Source organism: Heliangelus exortis, chromosome 1 (genome assembly GCF_036169615.1).
Source record: "Heliangelus exortis chromosome 1, bHelExo1.hap1, whole genome shotgun sequence".
In the NCBI taxonomy this organism is placed as follows: Eukaryota; Metazoa; Chordata; class Aves; order Apodiformes; family Trochilidae; genus Heliangelus; species Heliangelus exortis.
In genome coordinates, this window is record NC_092422.1 from 108,642,257 (window position 1) to 108,662,329 (window position 20,073).

At 39.1% G+C, this 20,073-nt stretch overlaps 1 long non-coding RNA gene across 1 annotated transcript; it reads left to right on the forward strand.

The window, feature by feature from the left end:
- The first annotated feature begins 711 nt into the window (after window positions 1–711).
- Window positions 712–8,970, forward strand: LOC139802389 (uncharacterized). Its single transcript, XR_011728586.1, has 3 exons — window positions 712–4,683; window positions 8,370–8,450; window positions 8,857–8,970. It is a non-coding gene; the product is annotated as an uncharacterized lncRNA (long non-coding RNA).
- Window positions 8,971–20,073: the final 11,103 nt, after the last annotated feature.

Here is a 20,073-nt window from a genome sequence, read left to right on the forward strand (position 1 = left end):
ACTTCTTTCCTATTCAGCCATACAAACTAGGTAAATATACAGATCTAAGACAGTTTATAGGAATCTTGCTTACATCAGAGATAAAGGACTGTTTGGAACCACTCAGACTGTGGAGCTGTGTCCCTATACTTGGAGGCAGGTGGTCCTTAGACACTTGGTTACATGTCTCAAGCCCACAGTAGTGCATGAGAGGAGAGCAAGACTTAATCCAAGTTTCAGCCACGTCACACTTCAGCACAACAGGAGAGATTTCATTAGATGAAAATTCCTGCATCATCTGTAGTAAGTGGGTCATCTATAACACTATAGAGGAAGGCAAAAAGATACAGCTAAAACTATCCCTGCCAGTCCTGCCATGGGAGAAGACAACATCTTCTTTTCAATGGATAACATTAGATAAACAAAATACTGAATAAAAATTGGCAAATTTTGAAAAATACGATGCAGCGTGGAGCGATCAGTGAAGGAAGATACTCATGAATGTTACATTCTTGCTTAGAACATTTACAAGCATATTGGAGAGGTGCTCTGCCAAAGACTGAAGAAGAGGCAGCCCTTCAGAGAGATCAGGAATATTAAACAGGGTCTATTTAAATTTAATGCATTTTAATTTGAAAAGAAACAAGATTACGTGACTAGAACCACAGAACAATATAAACAGAATAAGGGGGAAAGGAAAAAAGTGATTCTGGAAAAGAGAGAGAAGGGGCATTTAATCAGTGTGAGGATCCCTGTGATGACAGGAAAGTTTGTGTGCACCTTTTACGTATAGAAGGAGGAACACATGGAAGCAGCAAGGTCATTTTCTGTGTGAGCTCAAGAGGCAGAACCTGAAAATTGTTTCCATTTCGTCCTTTCAAAAAAAGATGCTAAAATTGTAGTTTGAGCAAGAAAGCAATACTGATTACTCAAGAGGAAGAGAAAAAGCTTTATAACGAGACAATTGCAGATCAGGCTGTTCTTTATACTGAAGACTGGGAAGTGATTTGATTAGCGTAGAAATCCTTTATAATAAAAACAAATTGATACAATAAAAGCTCCTTGATCAAGCAAAGAAAAACACAGGAATTAATAGCTGGAAGTTAAATGACAAAAGATTAAATTAAATGTTAGTTGACAATTAACTACTATATTTATTTATAATTTAGCTCTTAATAAGAGCTAAGTAAATATTAACACTAGGGAACTGAACACAAAGCTACAAGATTGGGGCATCTTCAGATGGAGAGTAGCTGTATTTTGGGGTGATAGTCTTTAGCCAGCTGTGACCCAGTCTGCTTAACATGGGTGAAATACAACAGTCTTCCAAGTGCAGGCTACAGCCAAAGATTCTTTCTCTCCAAAAGTTTAAGAGCTGTGTTATACCTAATGTAAGCAGTTGGCAAATACTCTTTTCCTCCTTTGGCAGTGTCCTAAAACACATTGTCTGCACCTCTTTTTCAAGTACACAGATACATCTAATTACAAATAATTGTCAGCTAAGTGTGTGTGTGTGAGTTTTAATCATTAACATCAGCATTAATTGAACTGATACCAGGCTTTCTTATGATAGTATGTAGTACACTGACCATCTTTTTGAGCCAAACTCTTCCTAATTCAGTAGTTTATGGAAAAGGAACACAGTCCAGTTCCTTTTGTGGCTATATTTTACTAGGTAAAGAAAGTAAATGTGAAAGATGCCAGAAAAAAAGACAGGTATTAGGATTTTTCTAACAAGTGAGAAAAGAAGTCCAGAGAGGCTCATTCCTCAGGATCTGTGAGAGATGCAAAATTTGTAAGGATTCTAGTGCTGTACGAAAGCTGTTTCACCTGTCTGTTTCTGAGAAGTAGAATAAAAACCAGTTCTTCTATGTAAGACCTAAAGGACTACAGACCTAGTTATTGCAGGGTAGCTGTCCAACTTTTTTGCCCAGAGGCAAAATTATCTGGTACTGCACAATAAGTGTTGCATCTGGTCTTACAGATGGGTAAAATTTAAAGCCTGGTAAAATATAATGAAATAAAGCTCAGTTACTCAGACTTCTTGATCTCCTTTAAGTTCTGCTGTCTTCACTATGTTAATTATGTGTCTGTCTTTACATTAGCAGGCCCAGTTCTCCACCATATCCATTGCTTTGACTTGAACAGTCTCTGTGCTTGTTTTTTGTTTGTTTTCCTTTGGTTATAGCTATGGCTTAAGCATCTGTTTGGACAGCTTTTGATCTCCAGTAGTTAAATATCCTCTGACTTGTCTTCAGCTGTCACATTTCAGGTCCTTCCACAAGACACACACATCATGCACTACTTCAAATTTTGTTCAGCTTGTTAGCTATTTAGGTGTAACTTAATTGTATGCCAGATGCTCTTCAGTATAAGAAATGCTTTGCTTGCACACCCCCATCTGTGTGTGACTCTCTCCTTTTAAATCTTCTTTCTGCAGCAGACTTCCTCACACAGACCAAATTGCTACATGGCCCTGAGGAACTCACCATTCAGCATTCACTCTCATTCAGGCTACACAGCTTGACTGCCACTTTACACACTGACACCAAGCCACAGCCCAGAAGACACGTTGTAGGGTGAGTAAAGTGGCATATTGGTGGGGTCACTAACAGATTGCTTCATGGAGGTCCTTGAAGGCTCTGAGGAGCTTTGGGGAAGATGAAGTACAGCTTGTGAAGCACCCACTTGCACAGTAGAATCTTTTAGCTTTCAAGCATGTGGACAGTATCAGCTGCCGTAGACACTGATTTCTCTGAACATTTCTTTGCCCTTGGCAACATCACCATCATGATGTGTTAAATACATTTGCAAAGCATCCTTTCCCTTCAGCCTTCAACCAATGTAGTGTCTTTCTCCATATGCTTTCCCAACCGGAGAGAAAAATCTCCTATTCCTAGATTGATCTACCTAAGGAAGAGGAGTGCTGCTTCTTGCTTATTAGGATTCAGATCTCTTCTAGATTTTTGGTTTAAGCTCATCTCATCTATGTAATTTTCTGGGGGAGTGACTGAGAAAAAAAAAAAAAACGGAGATAGAAAGGATATTTTAGGCAGCTGTTCAGCAACCTGTGAAATAATTTGAGGTCTTAAACCCACAGGTGTCCATGTCACACGCTCTCCATCAGTATTTATAACCTTTCTGTCTTTACAAGCAAAAAGAGCAGGAAACAGCTAGGAGATGAAGCCAGCTATGTTCCTGTGCCTTGAATTGATACTCCACTTGGTGGGCCAAGTTTCTGGGAATCAATATTTTGAAAGCTATGTATAGGGAGACAGTGCCTTTATACCCCCACACTGCACCTGATTTTGAAGGGAAGGGGTAAAAAGGACTTTCAGACTACTAATCAGTTACTGCAAAGCCTTTCGTAAGAACTGCAACCAATTCTGAAAATGTTCCTTCCTAAAATCCCTCAGAAAGACTTTTTTTTAAATCATATGCGGCAAAAAATTAATGTATAAAGAGTTCATATGTGGGATTTCACATTAAATTTTAAAACTGAAGCAGTGCTAGACTCTGTGTGAGAGTAATTTCATTAATTTTATTCAGTAGATGATTCTATCAGATATAACTTCTACATTTGCATTAGATTTAGTGAACTGTAAACTTAAGTGGTAAATTGGTGAGGTAGTATCTTATAAATTATGAAAAATGAACATTAGTTGCAATACCTGGTATGAGACTGCTTACTGTGGATAGCTGAACAAAGCTGCCATTTTCAACCAGGTGATTCTTGAAGCTGAACAGGTGATTACATTCTGTTCACATGGAAATTAGATCCATGCTTGCCAGTGCATTTGGCTATTTACAGGCTGTGTTGCTGAAGGAAAATATCATTACCAGTGTGACCAGAATCAGGAAATATAACAATGGTATGTAGGGTACATATTTTTCGATAGTTATTTTCTGTGTATTGAGGCTTTATTTTTTCTCTACATGAGCTGTCATTTAGAAACCCAGAGTCCACTGCCCACCCTAATGAAGTGCTATTCCCTATCTTCTTTCACCTCTGTTTCAAAAGGAGGAGGCTATAACTAAAAATAGGGCTAACACCAAGGTTACTTCAGTCTTTCAAAGGTGGAAAAGGTCAGTTCATCAGGGTGTAAATCTAGGGGATGCTGTAGGAAGACCAGGTAAGACTCGTGTGGCAGTGTACACAAGTCTTATGGGTAGCAGTCCCCATCCGTGTCTGCCGTGTGTTACAAACAAGAGGAAAGCTTAGAAAGGAAGGTGGGAATAAAAAGCCACTTATCTCTAATAAAATAGCTTTTAAATCCTCCTCCCACTCTTTGATCAGATAAAGGTATATGCATCAAGGACAATTGATAGTGAGTTTTGAACTATTCTGCATTAATTTTTAGTTCCCTTTTTCTTGCAACTAGTCTTTAATTACCTAAAAGCTCTGCAGATAAGTGCACTATGGAAACCAGCTATATTAGTTATATTGTGTGGTTCATAACACATGGCTTAGATAAAAATGGTCCTTGCTACAAAATACTCCATGTCAAAAAATATTCTTCTTCTGTGTAAGAAAGTCACATTACTCATTGGTAACAAAGTGCTTGTGTTTTGTGCCGAGTTGTCTTGCTTGGAGAAGAATGACTGTCCCCTAGTGATGGAGAGTGCCACTGCAATTTTTCCATGACTGACATTCCTGCATCTCTCCCGGGCTGCAAGACCACAGATTGCCACAGTGCTGTTCTGGTGGGTATTTTGCTGGACTGGCTTGGTTCTCTGGAGCCTTCATGGGGGGAGAGGTTTAGGGTGAGAAGAGTGATCTGTTTGCTCCCTTTTGCAGTTGGATAATAATCATTCTTGGGTCCTTCAGGTATGGGACTTTCTCATAGGTGGTGTTTCCCTTCAAGAGTTCAGCTGGCTCTCCCAGACAGCAGCTGTGCCACAGTATCACAAAGCCAGCAAGCTTTACTGGTGTTCCCTTGATAGAGAAGCAGAAAGAAAAGGTGATAAGAACTCGGTGAATTTTGAACACCCCCTCTTCCTCCTTCTGGGAGAGAAAGGTCATGCAGCGTTAGTGCCCACAAGCTAGCAGAGTGGATGCAAAGATTATGTAGAATAGACACTACTGTCACCATCGTTGGAGAAATCACAGTAATGTAGCTTGTGGATGACTGTAAGTGCAACATAATCATTGTACTGCTACACCATCCATTGTGTCTCTATATTGAAACACCAGGAACACAGAATCATAGAATATGCCAAGTTGGAAGGGACCCATCAGGATTGAGTCCAACTCCTGGTCCTGTGTAGGGAACCCCCTGAACCATGAGTGTTATCCAAACACTTCTGGAACTCAGGCAGGCTTGGTGCTGTGACACCTTCCCTGAGGAGCCTTTTCCACAGCTCAGCTGCCCTCTGGCTGAAAAGCCTTTTCCTGATATCTAACCTAAACCTCCTCTGATTCAGCTTCCAAGTCCTTTCTTCAGTCACAGGAGTGAAGAAATTGGTGCCAGTCCCATCTCTCCCCCTCACGAGGAAGCCATAGACTGCAATGAGATCACTGCTCAGCCTCCTTTTCTCCAAACTCAACAATCCAAGTGACCTCAGCCGCTACTCATAAGTCATCCCCTCCAGACCCTTCACCATCCTTGCTGCTCTCCTTTGGATGCTCTCCAACAGTTTGATGTCCTTTTGATACTGTGGTGCCCAAAAGTGCACACAGTGCCCGAGGTGAGTACCAGTGCTGAGCAGAGTGGGACAATCACCTCCCTTGCCATCCACATTAGCATTTTGGTTTGGATCAGAAGTTCACTTTAAGGTGAATAACTTCATCATCCCTGTCTGCCAGGCACTGTTTCCCCTTGCCAAGTGGTGTGACAGCACACAAGCTGAATTCCTGTCAGCTGAAACTTAACTGGAGGATGCACTCCAGCAGCTAGTGGGTGGTTAGTCCACAGGAGCAAACTACAGTAAATTAAAATCTCACCAAAAATTGTATAACCTAAACTTTGAGTCCTTCAAACCAACTGCTTCCTCTTTACGTCCTCTTCTGTTGGGCTTCTCTACTTACGTTTCTCAGAAGCATGTATTAGAAGTTAACCATGTTTACCCAGTGTTCCACAGGGACTTGTTTGGTTTGCTGATTTACATGTTTTATTGACCAGCTTTCTGTTGTTTCTATCTTGGTTTTGGGTTTTTTTTTTCATCTTTTTTTCTTCTACTTCCTACTTTTGCTGAGGGACTCCAGTCAGGATAGGAATCAGAAAAATTCTACTCTGTGGCTATATGTAAGTGAAAGTTGAGTTTTAATAAAAGGTGAGACTGGCTGTGAGAATAATTAATTTCTTCTCCACATTTAGTAGGATTTTCAAAATCTGTGCATACTTTCTGACTTGATACACCTTGTATTTTCTGCACCAATGTGCAGAATAATGTGTTATAACAATTAAGCTGGGGATAATCTCCATCAATCTTCATAATAATCTTCTGTTATATTTTAACAAATGAGAAATAAAACAGCCTAACTCTTGTGCAGATGTCCTTTTAAAGTTCTAAATGACATAATGCAGTCTAATGACTATAAACTGCCTACAAATGCACGTGAAGTAATGAGTATGTAAAAACAGAACGCACTTGTTTCAGCTGACAAAATTTTTGAAACAGGCAGAAAAAGCCCTTTTGTGTAGGGGTGGAAAATCAGTTTGTTTATGTGTTATAATCTTTCTATAGAAGGACTGGGAAGGATGACTTAATTGAATCCTTCATAGAGGCATATCTTAGTCTTTACCTACTCTGTTATACAATTTACCATAGGAGGAAGAGATGGTTTACAGTCCACGCAACACAGATATAGCATGGACACAGAGAGACAGGCTTTCTCTGAAGCTATGATAGGGCTTATAGCCACAGTTACAGCATTCTCTAAGTCCCATCAAGCTGCCTTCAACAGTGAGTGGAATCAATAAAATAATCCTCTCATAAGCAAAAACTCATTTGTATTACCCAACAAAATTAACCAAAACTAAAACTTCATGTTTTCATTGTTTCTATATAAGTCCCTCATTAATTTCCCCTGTCAGATATTTCTTGGATAACTTGTGATGTTCACTGGGGAATGACTAAAACATTTTACACATGATCTCAGAATCATCAGAGTTGGAAGGGACCTCTAAAGATCATCTAGTCCAACTCTCCCACTGAAGCAGAATCACCTAGAGCACATTACACAGACTGGTGGGTTTTGAGTATCTCCAGAGAAGGGAACTCCACAACCTCCCTGGGCAGCCTCTTCCAGTGCCTTGTCACCTTTATAATAAATTAGATTTTTCTTATGTTTAAAAAGAACTTCCTATGTTCCAACTTATGCCCATTGCCCCTTGTCCTGTCACTGGGAACTACTGAGAGGAGTCCAGCTCCATCTTCCTTGTACCCTCCCCCACCTTTAGATATTTGTAGACATTATGATGAAGACATGAAGATGATATTCAGGAGGGTTACTTTAAAAGGCAGTAAAAGTGCAGGAAAGACAGGATTTGAAGCTTTGCACAAGAGCTGTTGGGAGGGCATTTTGCATCAAACCTGGGTTCCTGGGAAGACACTTCTGTGAGTCCATAGCTGCTGCAGGGGCTTGCAGAGTTGTGGTGGAGGGTTTCGTGCCTCTTTGGTTTTGCTGGTGGCAGAAAGTGGGAAAATACAGAGAAAGGACATAATCTAGGTGGTGTCTCTGGGAAACTGACCTTCATTTTGCACCTTGATGGTGGGAATAGAGCCTGTTTCGCCAGTGATCCTTCACCCTGTCTTGAAGCTGCTTCATCACTGGAACAAAAGCACTGTAAGGAAAAATCTAAGATGCCAGACTATTATGCTAGAGTTAGCTCCAGACTACATATGCTCCTGCCCCGATCTCTTTTTCCTGAGCCTCAACAATTGGCAACAGGAACATGCTCTACCTCATGACTTGCTCGTGAAAACGCCAGAGGACTGAGCTTGAGCTGCTGATGGGGACAACTGAAATAATGATGGTGAACTCTGGTTTGCTATAACTGAAAAGCAGACATGGCTCCAGGAGCAGGTTAGATACTGATAAAGCTGACTCTGAGAGGCTTTCTCTGGGCAAGTCTCAAATGTTCATTCTCGACCAGAATAGGAGGCTTTTAGTTACAGTCCTTTAGAAATATTGCTTGCCTCTTATTTCCTCCTCTGAAAAGATTCTGTAGTCATCCCCATGCATCTGCTTTTGAAAGGCTTTCTCCATTGAATTACCATTTGAATGTTCCACTTCATTCAAAGATTAATAGCAGCACAATTATTAATTGTAAATTTATAGCCTTTTTCCAAGGTGTGGAGAGAGTAACTTCTCATAAACGTTAGCTCCAGATGAAATGCCATTTCAAGGTCTCAGCTATGAAGCTGTTCTCTTAATTATTTTCCAGATTTTCCGTTTGTTCTGAGAGATATCACAAGAAGCTGGAAACATTCCTCTCCATGGGCTGAATCCTACTTTTATGGTTCTGGTGAATGTGACAATAGTTTGAATGATTACTGCATACCTGCACTCATAGGCACGACAGTCTCAAAGGCTTTTGAAAATGCCAAAGGCCCTTTCCACAAAATCTGAGGTCTGAGAGACTGACCACCTAGCTGGAAGATTTGAATGCAAAGACCTCCTACCTAGGAGGTAGCATTAAAAAAATGGTTTAGAAAAAAATATCATCTAGAAAAGTTCATGCTGAGAGCATCCTGCAGTCCTTATAGTTAGGTGCTCCAGTGTTTATCTTCCTGCTAGAATTTCCTACAGAATAAAAATCTTTCTATTGTCAGATCATTTTGCACAGTGATCAACATATTTTGAGTCAATCTTAAATAAAATGAGACAGTGTGAATTTTTTAAGCTGCATGTTGTAAGGTTTTCTTTTGCAGGACTGGACTTTTGTATTGTTGGCAGAACTCCCATCTGTTGGAACAGCTCCAGTTTTCCATGATTTATCATAATAAAATAATTTATGAACAGTAATGAACTGGAGAACCCTTCAGCTAAGCAATTTTATGCTTTGTGGGGGTACAAGTAAGCTGATCAGACTTGTTGATTATTTACACCCACATTTAATTTTGGAAAATGTGGCCCTTTGAAACTTTTTTGCCTGTTTAATGTTATTTAGAATAGATGCATTTTCATTTTGTAGTTCTCATTTTAAAATGTAAATACTTACTAAACATTTTAGATTTCTTCTGGGGTTGTTTATGGTTCCTGTCTCTATTTTGAAATTTATTTAATCCTTGATCAGCCAGTACTTGATCTTATTAAAAATTTCCACCTGATTGACCTTTATTATTTTGCCTGGTGAGATTTCACCAGGTTTTAAAAATTCTGTATTTTATGCTCACACCTCTTAACTATTTCTTCAGTTTTTTCTTTCTTTAAATATTAATTGCCTCTATATTCTTGTAACTGGGTTTCTTTTTTAGTAGGAATATTTTTCTGGCAACACTTGTTTTTTCTTTTTCCTCATCTATAAAATGGTTATGTATGAGTAATTCCAAGTTTATAGCTCCTGAAATTTTTTAGTAGTTCTGTTAGCAACTATTCTAAGTTCAGGAAGAAATGGCTTTTAAAATTTTTCCCTAGGATATATACTATGGTTGGTTTTACATTTTGGGTACACAGTGCAGATACATGCTGACTATGGCTTTCTTTTGTGGGTGAAGACCAATTTTAGTTAATGCTTACTCTTTTTTGTCCATTAAGGTGAAATTTAGTTTTTAGTCATCTTACATTAAACAAAACAGACCCTTTTAGTGAGAAATTTATCTGGTCCTTTTTTTCCTCTGTCTTTTTTCAAACTTCAAAATGGAGCTCTGTTATTGAGATGCGCAGTAAAAATCCTTCACCTTAAAATGAGCCATGACTTGTTCATTATTCTCATTGGAATGAGAAAATTTAGGAGTCATTTGTTTAGTTTTCTTGTGGGGTTTTCTCACCCATAAATTTTAGTTTAATCAGTTGCAACTTTAATCATCAAAAATTTTAAAATTATTAACCTGATTCCCATTAAGCAGATAAGTGTGAAGTACAGTGGGCCCCAGCTTGCAAAGTTGCAGTGGAAAATGGAGATACCACGTGCCAACTTAGTAATATGTATCGCTGGTTTATTTTTAAGTCTGTGGTCTCTGTGGAAACACAGCATCTTAATGATAGTGGTTTATCTGGCAGATTTATGAATTGTAATCAATCTATGAAAAATGCAACAATGAAAGTCATGGTGACTGGGACATAGAAAGTCAGGAAAATTCCAGCTCAGTTTTCTCTCCACTGTAGCGTGAGAAATCAGTATGTCAAGTCTCTCTGTAACCTGTAGACAGGCCTGAAAAATATTTCTTTTTGCATCTTCACAGATGAGGCTCATCACAATTGGTATTACGTTCCCCTAAAATTAAATAATGGGAAAAAGTATGTGGAATGTGCTTGAAAATTGATTGTGTTGATGTTGTGGTCATACTCAGATGTTGCTGGAGAAAAGGCCCTTTTAGCCTGACCCCCAGCTGATGCAGAAATCTGCCTCTCAGAGATGCCTCTGTGGCGCCAGTCTCAGCTGCCTCCAGCATGCCACAGCTCTCTAAGCCTTGGTAGCAGGCAGAAGAATATCTTAGATCTTAGTGCTGCTTCTCTGCCTTTTTTTTTGTGTGTAACTGTTTCCAGCCTAACCCCTCTGCGTCGCCGAGATTAACTTGTTTTGCATTTTTAAGCATCTCAGAATGAAGCCTGACCAGGCACAAGGGACCCCTATTTTCTTCAAAACAATAGATCCAAATAACAAACAAACCCATCGTGGTGTCAGCATTCCCAGATGAATTTGGGCATCCCAGAAGCTGGAATGTGTTTCCTTGACGCGTTTCAAGAAGCAGGGGAAGGCTTATAGCAAGGCATGCCAAAGGGCAGTGGGGGAGGTTGCTTAGCTGCTTCCCTGGCACACATGAAAGCATGGCAACTGCAAAAATAACCTCTACACTGTGGCAGGGATTTAAAAGTAATGAAGATGTTTTAACAGGTAAGAGACCAAGACCCTTCTCTCCCATCTGTAGCATGTGTGAGCCATTCATTTAACAACTTGTAGTTCATTCAAATCAGGTTTTTCCTTATATGTGAACACTGCTAACACCTTTTACTTTTGCCTGGTCTCAAGCATAAATATACATATTTCCCTTCATTTCAACAACTTTTAGTTCATTCACCCTAACCCTAATCCTTTTTCCTTATATGTGAACACTGCTAACACCTTTTACTTATTGCCTGGTCTCAAGCCTAAATATACGTATTCATGTGTATATTATATTTGAATAGATAATATATATGTGTTTATACAGGCACATATATATGTATGTGTGCATGCATAAACATATTAGAAAAATATGCTACTTTGTGCTTAAAGTTACTCCGTGCTTGAAGTTACTCCATATGTGATGTTGTAGGTCTGACATATGTTTTGTGTGGCTGAATTAGTGCTGCTACATCTTTTCCTCTTCTGATTGAAGTTAAGCAATTGCTTCCAGGACGGGGCAGGCCTTTGTCCTTTACAATCCCCAAATGAGCCTCCTTATCACCTCCCTAGATTTGTGTCGGTTGTCATTATGTGCTAGATAAATCCTTACAAAATGTGGCAAAAGTGGGCACAAATTCTGCTTTCCTTCTTCCCATTACAGTCAGATCATCACAGCCCTCTGAGGTGTAAAGGTGTACACGAGGTCATTTTGCCCTGCATAATGGCCTGGTAAATGAAGTAATTTTCCTTTGTTCTTTAGGGAAGGCTGGCAATATGTGTCCAAATTTTTTACACAGTTTGCATGGTCAAAGACAAGGTTGATATAAAAGCTCAAGATGGATATCCCTTGGTTGATCTCCCAGTGCTAGAAATCCTTTGGGGAGGGAAGATAGGTTTACAAGGGAGTGCTAGGATGTCTGCCTCTGAGAACAGATAATAATTTACCTATGGAAGTTTCTGCTTCGGCCCTTTGGATTGCTTTTGGATGCAAATTATATAGAAGTGAACACAAGAAATTGCATAAGCTGCAAAATTCACTAATTAAAGAAGAGTTCAGTTAATTGACCAAGGAAAAAAACAGTTTTAAAAAGTTAGTCTTCTTATTTTTCATTACTGTTCTGTTCTGCTGTTTTACTTTTCTCACTCTGTGTGCTCTTGCCTCTCTCTGCTGTCCCTGTAGATCAGAGCTCCTGCCTACCTTAATCTTGGGACTTCTTTGTGCAGACTCAAACATCTTGTCGTTTTTTTGATGCCTGGTGGTGGAAGACCAGAACTTGGGTCTTGTACTGAAGCTGCTGACTGGCAAGTCAGCCTCAGGAAGAAGGTCTGAGAAATGGAGTCCTGACCTATGTACCTGTGTTTAAAATATCAACACATCACCGTGACTGTGAAAAAAGCTGCATAAGATTCCTGTTGCTGGAAGCTTCACCCCCAGGCAAACTGACAGAAGCTAGGGAGAAAGAGGCCAAAGAAGTTAGGAGGAGCAATCCTTGAGGTTTTAGTGCTTCCACAGATGCAATCCAAGGTCCTGTCTTCAAAGTAGTAGATAAGACATTGATGTTTTTTTCAGGTTTTATATTGTTCCCTGTTCCAGAAGTGCACAGCTCTTTTATTGAAGATGAGTGGTACTAGGAAGGGGTTTCTGATAGGGCTAACAGCATCTCCTGGTGTTACCTGCATGTATTCCCTTTAGGACAGTGAGGCTGTGTGTGTATGTTAGTAGTGGCATCTTGACATTAAAACCCAGTTGTGTGCCTGTGTAATCACTTGAATCTCCAGGCTTGATTTGTCACAAACTTCTGCTTTCTGTCTGTGCTAGAGAGGCAGTGAATACTATCAAGGGGGGAAGAAAAATGCTGGACACTGAAGTCTGCTCAGCCACCACATTTGCCTGGCCCTGCATACACTGGAGCTGCTTTTGTAGGGATGGGGGAACCACTTTCCAGAACTAACTAGTCCTTGTTTCTCCCCCACATGTGCTCTCCATGGTCACCCAACAAGCCAGGTGATGGAGAAGGAGGTGATTTTCTTGTGAGAGAGCAGAGGAATGCAATACATGCGGCCAAGTTCAATCACTCACCACTAAGGGAATATTTTTTTCTCGGAGCTGTCAGCAGAAAGAAAGAGTGTTACATTCAGTATACAGGCAGTAGGCCTGTAGTCTCAATTATCCAACATTTTTGCTGGACTTGTGCCAGCATTTTGGATCTCAGTATGCACAGGCGTGACCAACCTTCCTATGTGTGCTACCCTGTGATTTTGACTCTTATCTTTCTTTAAAATCTGGGTTCGTTTTAGGCTGTCATCCACAGGAAAGATGACAGTTGCATCAGTGTCTTTCATTAAAGTCTGAGAAGCTGAATAGATTGTTGATGTCAGCAGGGTTATTTTCTATTTTTCAACAATGTGAAAGAAAAGTCAGATAAATTATGCATCTCACTCCTACACTCCTAATACATGGACAGACAACAGGTTTTTTTCAGCAGACAGGGAGTATGTTGTGGAGATTATTCCCCTCAGTTTGCTTGCTTAATGTAATGAATGATGAGTAGATGAATCATAGAGATAAAGTATGTGACAGATAACAAATAAGTTACAAACTTTTAGATTTTGAGTGGATGTCCTGACACGGGTAAATAGGGATGTACTGGCATGCAGACTGGCAGTCACTTGTGATTGTACCTTCATGTTTAAATATATTGTACTTCCAACTGATTTCCTAGATGTTCCTAGCATTTTATGAGTTTTTCAGGGCCCCAAAACCCCTGGATAAAGTGGGAAAGATAGGTAGTGATTTTTTCTTTCTTGTGTAGTCCATGAACCCACAGGGTTCTATGATATGGATTCATAGCCACAGATTAACAAAGCCCTATTTATTTGTTCGTAAGTGGCATCTTCTCAAAACACCAGAAGATTCTGACAAATGCTAGATCTTCTCTTCTGGTTTTTTTGTTTTATTAAAATTGTTCTCTGATAGGATAGTCAACAACTCTGGCAATTAGTCCCTGCACTGATTCTCCTTCAGGGATATATGCAATAATGACAAAACCCACCACATATTAATATAAAATAATAATTTTATATAGATTATCACTTTTTTCTTACAATGCAATAATAAGTTATAGCACAGGATGTAGGATGTAATTTTTTACCCATGTTCATGGACTTAGAAGGAATCTTTTTTTCTTTTTTTTTTTTTTTTTATAAAAAAAAGTAAATTGTGTCCATCAGTAACTGCTGTCTCTTTAAAAATAAAATTTTGCCTGATAGCAAAACACAGTGCTAAACGTTTTTATGCTTCCAATTTGTCTGTGCTGGCCAGGTAATATTAAAGCTAGCTTCCTGTGGTCATAAATTTTAATTTAACACAGCCATCACTTCTCGTGTTCACTTTCTGTGAATAACTCCTGAAGGATACAAAAAAATGACAAAGCAAAAATAATATTTGCAGCAAAGAATGGACTTCGAGCACCTAAAAAATTTAAATGAGGAAGTGATTCCCACTGGTAGCTCTAATGCTTTGAATTCTGGAAATATTATCAAGTCTAGCTCAAAGCTTTATTTTATCACAATGCTGCCACAATGTGTTATGAGATTGTTGTGATATTTTTCATGTGGTAAATGGGAACTGTCCTATATATGAAAGGATACTGTCCTATATATGAAAGGATACTGTCGATCAAAACAGTATTTATGGAATTGTTATATATTATTCCCTTATTTTCTATCTGTATTTTATTTGCAAATGTTCACTTCTTTTGAAGCATCAAAAATACAGTAGAAGTTTCTGAGAGCTATAGTGAGGGTATTTATGGTGTTAATGAGGTTATATGGCATGTTTTTTTATTACTTATTAGCAAAAAACAGTACTAAGTGAAAAAGGAAGTACTAGTGTTCTGAAAAAAATGTGCAGAGCTTACAAGGTGACTGTTTTTGCATTTCCACTAGCCTGCTGAATTTATTTTTAATATCTTACCCATTTCGATCATTCTTGTTCCTGTTAGGTCAGTGAAGAAGAAATTGCCCAGACTAACAGGCTGCTCCTACTGGCAAAGTAGTGATCCTTCATATCATGTCTGTCTTTGGCAGTGAGAAGGGGTGGTACTCTGAGTTTATGGTCCATATCCTGGGTGTCTTACCCTCAGATAGCACTGGCTTAAGAATATTCAAAATAATCTGTCTTTTTGCTGAGTGCAACAACAAGGGAACCTGAAGAAGTTCTTTCTCACATTGGGGTTTCTTAGTTAGGTTGCATTTCCTCAACATCAAGTGCCTTCTAGGCTGCCCCAGGGCTTCCAAAGCAACCACAAGACATTGGCTGATGTGACACAGGACCTAGAGAAAATTCTCTATATCCTGAATCAGGAAGTGGAACAGCCACAGGGTAGAGTATTGGTACACTATGTTGAGAAGACAGCTCTCCTTTCTGTCTAAGTACAGTGGTTGGAACAGTGCTCTGTAGAAGCTTTTGGTGCATTTGGGGGCAGGGGAAAAAAAAGGAAAAAACAAAAAGGATACACGTTTAAACATAGTCCATGGTGAGTACTCTTCCTATTGGTTATTTATGATTCCACTGTACACAGCTGCTTAGTTGGATAGGGTCTCATCATGCCTCATGTTATTTAAATTGTGCTATGTTCTCTTAACCTGCCAGTTTCAGAAAGATTTATAAAACAAGTGTGCTTGCACTGTTTTAGCAAAGGCATTCCAAAGATGAGAGGTAAAAACATGTGTGCACATTGAGATATCAGCTTTTATTTAACCAGCTGGCCTAAATGGGAGAGATAGAGAAGTTTTCAGGCACACCAGCCTTCCTCAAGTCTGAAACAGAATTAGCAGGTTTCAGAGCTAAATGCAAAAGGAAAGCAGTTGCTCAGGTAAGCTGAAAAAGAAGGTAGTTGGTATGTACAGTGCAGAGAATGTCGGTAAGGCAGATATCTCTCTAAGGGTAAGAAATAAAAAATAAGTTATAGTCTATGGGACATAGAAAAGTTAATGGAGGGGAAAAGAAATTATATTGTGTCATGAAATCAATATCTATTGAATCCCCGTTTTTTAGTGACCAGAAGAGTTTAAAATGTTTGCTCCAGCCTTGTCTTTGGAAGGTATTTAGGAGGTCTTTTATGATCAGGACAGAGAGATCAGAGGGTGTATTGTGAAGTGTTCTTTGTGTAAAATGGGGATATTATGTCTGTGTCAAGAGCCTATCAGAAAGCTGAATCTCAGAAATATTTCACGCAGCTGTTCTAGTCCTTTGAGTGTGCTATGCTGTTCCACAGGATGAACTTCTGAGATTGGAAAGGATCTTTTAGATCGAATGTATGTTTGCTCTTGTCTGTGCTACAGCAGATAGTGCAATGTATTTTGTTGAATGGGATTTATTCTTGCTAAGTATATTGACATCTCCCTTTCATTTGAGAGATAGCTGTACCTAAGTGCTGCTACCCTGTTCAAATCCTAAAGTCTATACTTAATTTTAGTTCACTTCTCTTTGAAATTCCATTTTCTTCTTAAAACCTGAGTCAATTTGCTACAGTGTGACCATACCTCACAAGTGGGCAGGAGGGTCCTAGAAAATATAGCACTGCTCTGGATGTGAAATGTCCTGTTGTGCTCTCCCTCCTCTGGAATAAATATTTTGATAAGAACGACTTCTCAGCCTCCTGAAATCATCTTGCAGTTGCAGCCATATGCAACAAACCTAGTAAATTCTTATTGTGCTAGGTTCCATGCTCACCCTGCATTTGTTTCCCTTGCCTCCCACTAAACTTGACTCCTTAAACCTGGAGAAATGCCAATCCAGGGTACCTTCCTGATGCTCAGGCGAGCAGTGTGTTCTTCTTCCTGCATAGCTATGGTGGTAGCTCTGTTGTCAATGCACTTTTTCTAGCCCCACAGATGCAATGAACAGTGAGAGAAAGCCACAGCACCCTACACCTGTGATGTCAGATGAGTGATCTCAATCTTATGACATCATGTTGCCCAAGGAAGCTGTGGCTGCCCCCTTGCTTCAAGTGTTCAAGACCAGGGTGGATGTGGCTTGGAGCAACCTGGTCTAGTGGGAGGTGTCCCTGCCCATGCAGGGGGGGTGGAACTGGGTGGTCTTTAAGGTTTCTTCCAACCCAAAACATTCTGTGATTCTGTGATTATGGTTAGGTGCCAGTTAGCAGAAGATTGGAATACCTTTTCCTCACCAGCATTCTTCAGGAGTGAGCTGTCAGAAGGCTGAGATGCCAGTTCCCTTATTTCCTCTTTTCCTATCCCTAGGAATCTTCTTGGCCTGTAGTATTATTCAGGAGGGTGCACTCCCCTCAAACTAACATCTTCCCTTTGGCAGCAGCCCACACAGGGTCTTTTAGAGGGATGCATCAAAATTCTGAGGGTAGATATTTCAATGTAGCTTTATTGCTGCTGCACAGGACTATTATGCTGAGACAACAGTCAAGGAGCAGTGGTAGGGTGTTTCCCCAAGCAATAGTGAAAGGAGCCTGCTGAAGTAATTAAAAGGTTGTTTTACTACTCTGGTGAGCCCTAGAGAGTCTATTGCCATTTTCACATTAAATAAGGCACAATTAGGTCTGACATATTGTCTTTCGTTAGAGCTCCTACCTGAGCTGATGACAGGGAGCAAATTAGTCCCAGTTGGATCCAGTGTAATTAAACCATCTCAAAGGTGTTGCGTTGTTTTGGATGATTTGATTTTGTTATTATTTTTATTTTGTGTGGAAGTATACTATTCTTGGTCTGCCTCTTGCCAGAAATAGAATTATTTAGCAAAATTTATATACCTAAATAAGAATCTGACACTTCAGTTGAACAATATTACTGTACATAGCTGGGACTGGTAGAGATACTTTCCAACTAGATTTACAAACACTTTCAGTCAGGATCCTACTGTTCTGAGGAAACTGAGGACAGGAAACTGAGAACACAAGATAACTTGTGATAAGAATGCCACACATGGAACATTTCTTTTTCCTTTATTTCAGATTTTTTGTGAGCATACTTGACTCTTCTTCCATTAATACATAACAACTATGATAATTTGTTATTTAATAAGCAAAAGTACAAGATTACTTTATTGAAATTTTGTATGTGGTTTTGCAAGGACGGAAGTTCATTATTACAGCCTAATAATGAACTAATTACTTTGGAATGCTTATACAGCCTAATAATTCAACAGTGCTGTAGTTATGCCCATGGTAAAAGAATTGCTTTTCGTTCACGTAGCAGAAAAGGCATAGTATGGCCAGCTTGGTACCTTTATATTTACTCATGTCTTGGTATTTATATGGTTATTACAGTGTCTATACAGTGTCTTATATGGTTACTGTAGCGTCTTTGAATGCCTTGAGGTCAAGACCCCATGTTACCATTCAGGTGGTTTAGTTTCCATTTTTTAGACTGAAAAGTGAAAGAACCCCACATCTTTATTTCTGAGATGACCAAGACCCTGCCTGTGGGATCTCACGAAATCTGCCAGTCTTGATCTGTGGCTTTGTACCAATCTCAGTGCTATTGGATGAACAAATTGAAACATTTTTTTATTTTACTGTACTTACACGCTGACCATGCACAGAAGGTGTCTTCACCATGTGTACCAGATAAGTTACTCACTCACTGTTCAAGGAAATGGTAGAACTCTGAAAGCACTGGTTCCCTCCTCAGGTGGATAAAAGTGCAGAGAGCACATGGCTTATTCCAGTGCCTCAGTTTTGTAGAGATACATAATCAGGTTCCTTAATTTTGCTTTCAGGATTTTCCCAGGGCCTTTTGGTAGTCTGCCTTTCCTCACTCAGATTTGGACCTACACAGACTATGACCGAAGTTCATTCCACTGAATTTTGGTTTTGTTTTCTTAATTCACAACTAAAATTCATTTGGAAGTACCAAAAAAAAAAAAAAAAAAAAAAAAAAAAAGGTGAGAAAAAAAGGTGAGCTCAATCATTAAAAGAAGTCTAAACATGCTGTTTGAAAAAAAGTTTCTAAGGTTTATTTTCCTCTTATCCTGTTTGAAAAATATTCTTTGGAATTTAGTTAAATTCATACAGTGCTTTGGCCTGCTCAAAACAATGTATTTTAGAAGGTCTTACTTGTGTGAAATTTTTAATTCAAACTATATGAGTTTTGATAATATTTTTCTTTGGTCCAGTCTGAACCTAGTAAGTGAATTACTTTGCCTCTTTTGGAAACAGTGATGAAAAAATATATATAGTAATAATGCATATCTCTGTGATGGGATGCAGTGTCCAATTTCTATAGCCAGTTTATCACCTTTTTCTGAGGCTGTCATCTGGATGCAAGTGGTCTCTAGAGCCATCTGTGCTCTTTCTCTCAAGCTGTTCAGCAGATTCTTCACAGCCCTGTGCTTTCTGCTTTCTGTTTTCTTACGGTCCCGTAACAGTGACTCAATAAATCCTCTCCCTCTGCACAAAACCAGATGATGCTTAAACTTTCAGATGCTGCTACTAGCTTACACATTTTCTCCTGGCTTTGAATTTTTTTTCCCTTAATTTAACAGATTTTGAACTTCAGCAGGAGGTATTTAATGAGGGCGGCATAGCTTGATCTTTATTTTTCTTCTCTTTCCTACCTCTTTGTCCTCACTTCCAAATTTATGTTTCAAAAATTAAGTCATTTTCACAATTTGTTTGTAGTGTATTCTGTCCACCCTTTGTTCTTAAGCATTTCCAGCAATTCATGCTGCCTTCTTAATTGACCTGTCATTTATGGGCTGTATGTGTAACTCTTGGGTGGTAGCTATTCTAAATTCTGATGAACAAAAGAGAAAATCTCAAATCTACAATGGTTTGGAGGCAATGAGCTGTCTTCAGGCAAGATGCAGTTATTATTATTTAGGCTGTTTACTGAGCTGTCCTTGCTCACCAAACATATATATAGGGAAATATGTATTTCACATGTGAGTCTAATTTGGCCAGCTCAAGCTACTAAATCAGTTCTGGAGCTAAATTAATCTTTTCCCATAGGCAGCTACAGTTTGAGATAAACTGGAATTGTATTAATCAAGGGCAGTATGCCACCATAAAATCTTGACTTAACTCATTGCTTGATTTGTTTTACAAATATTTATTTTTAGAAA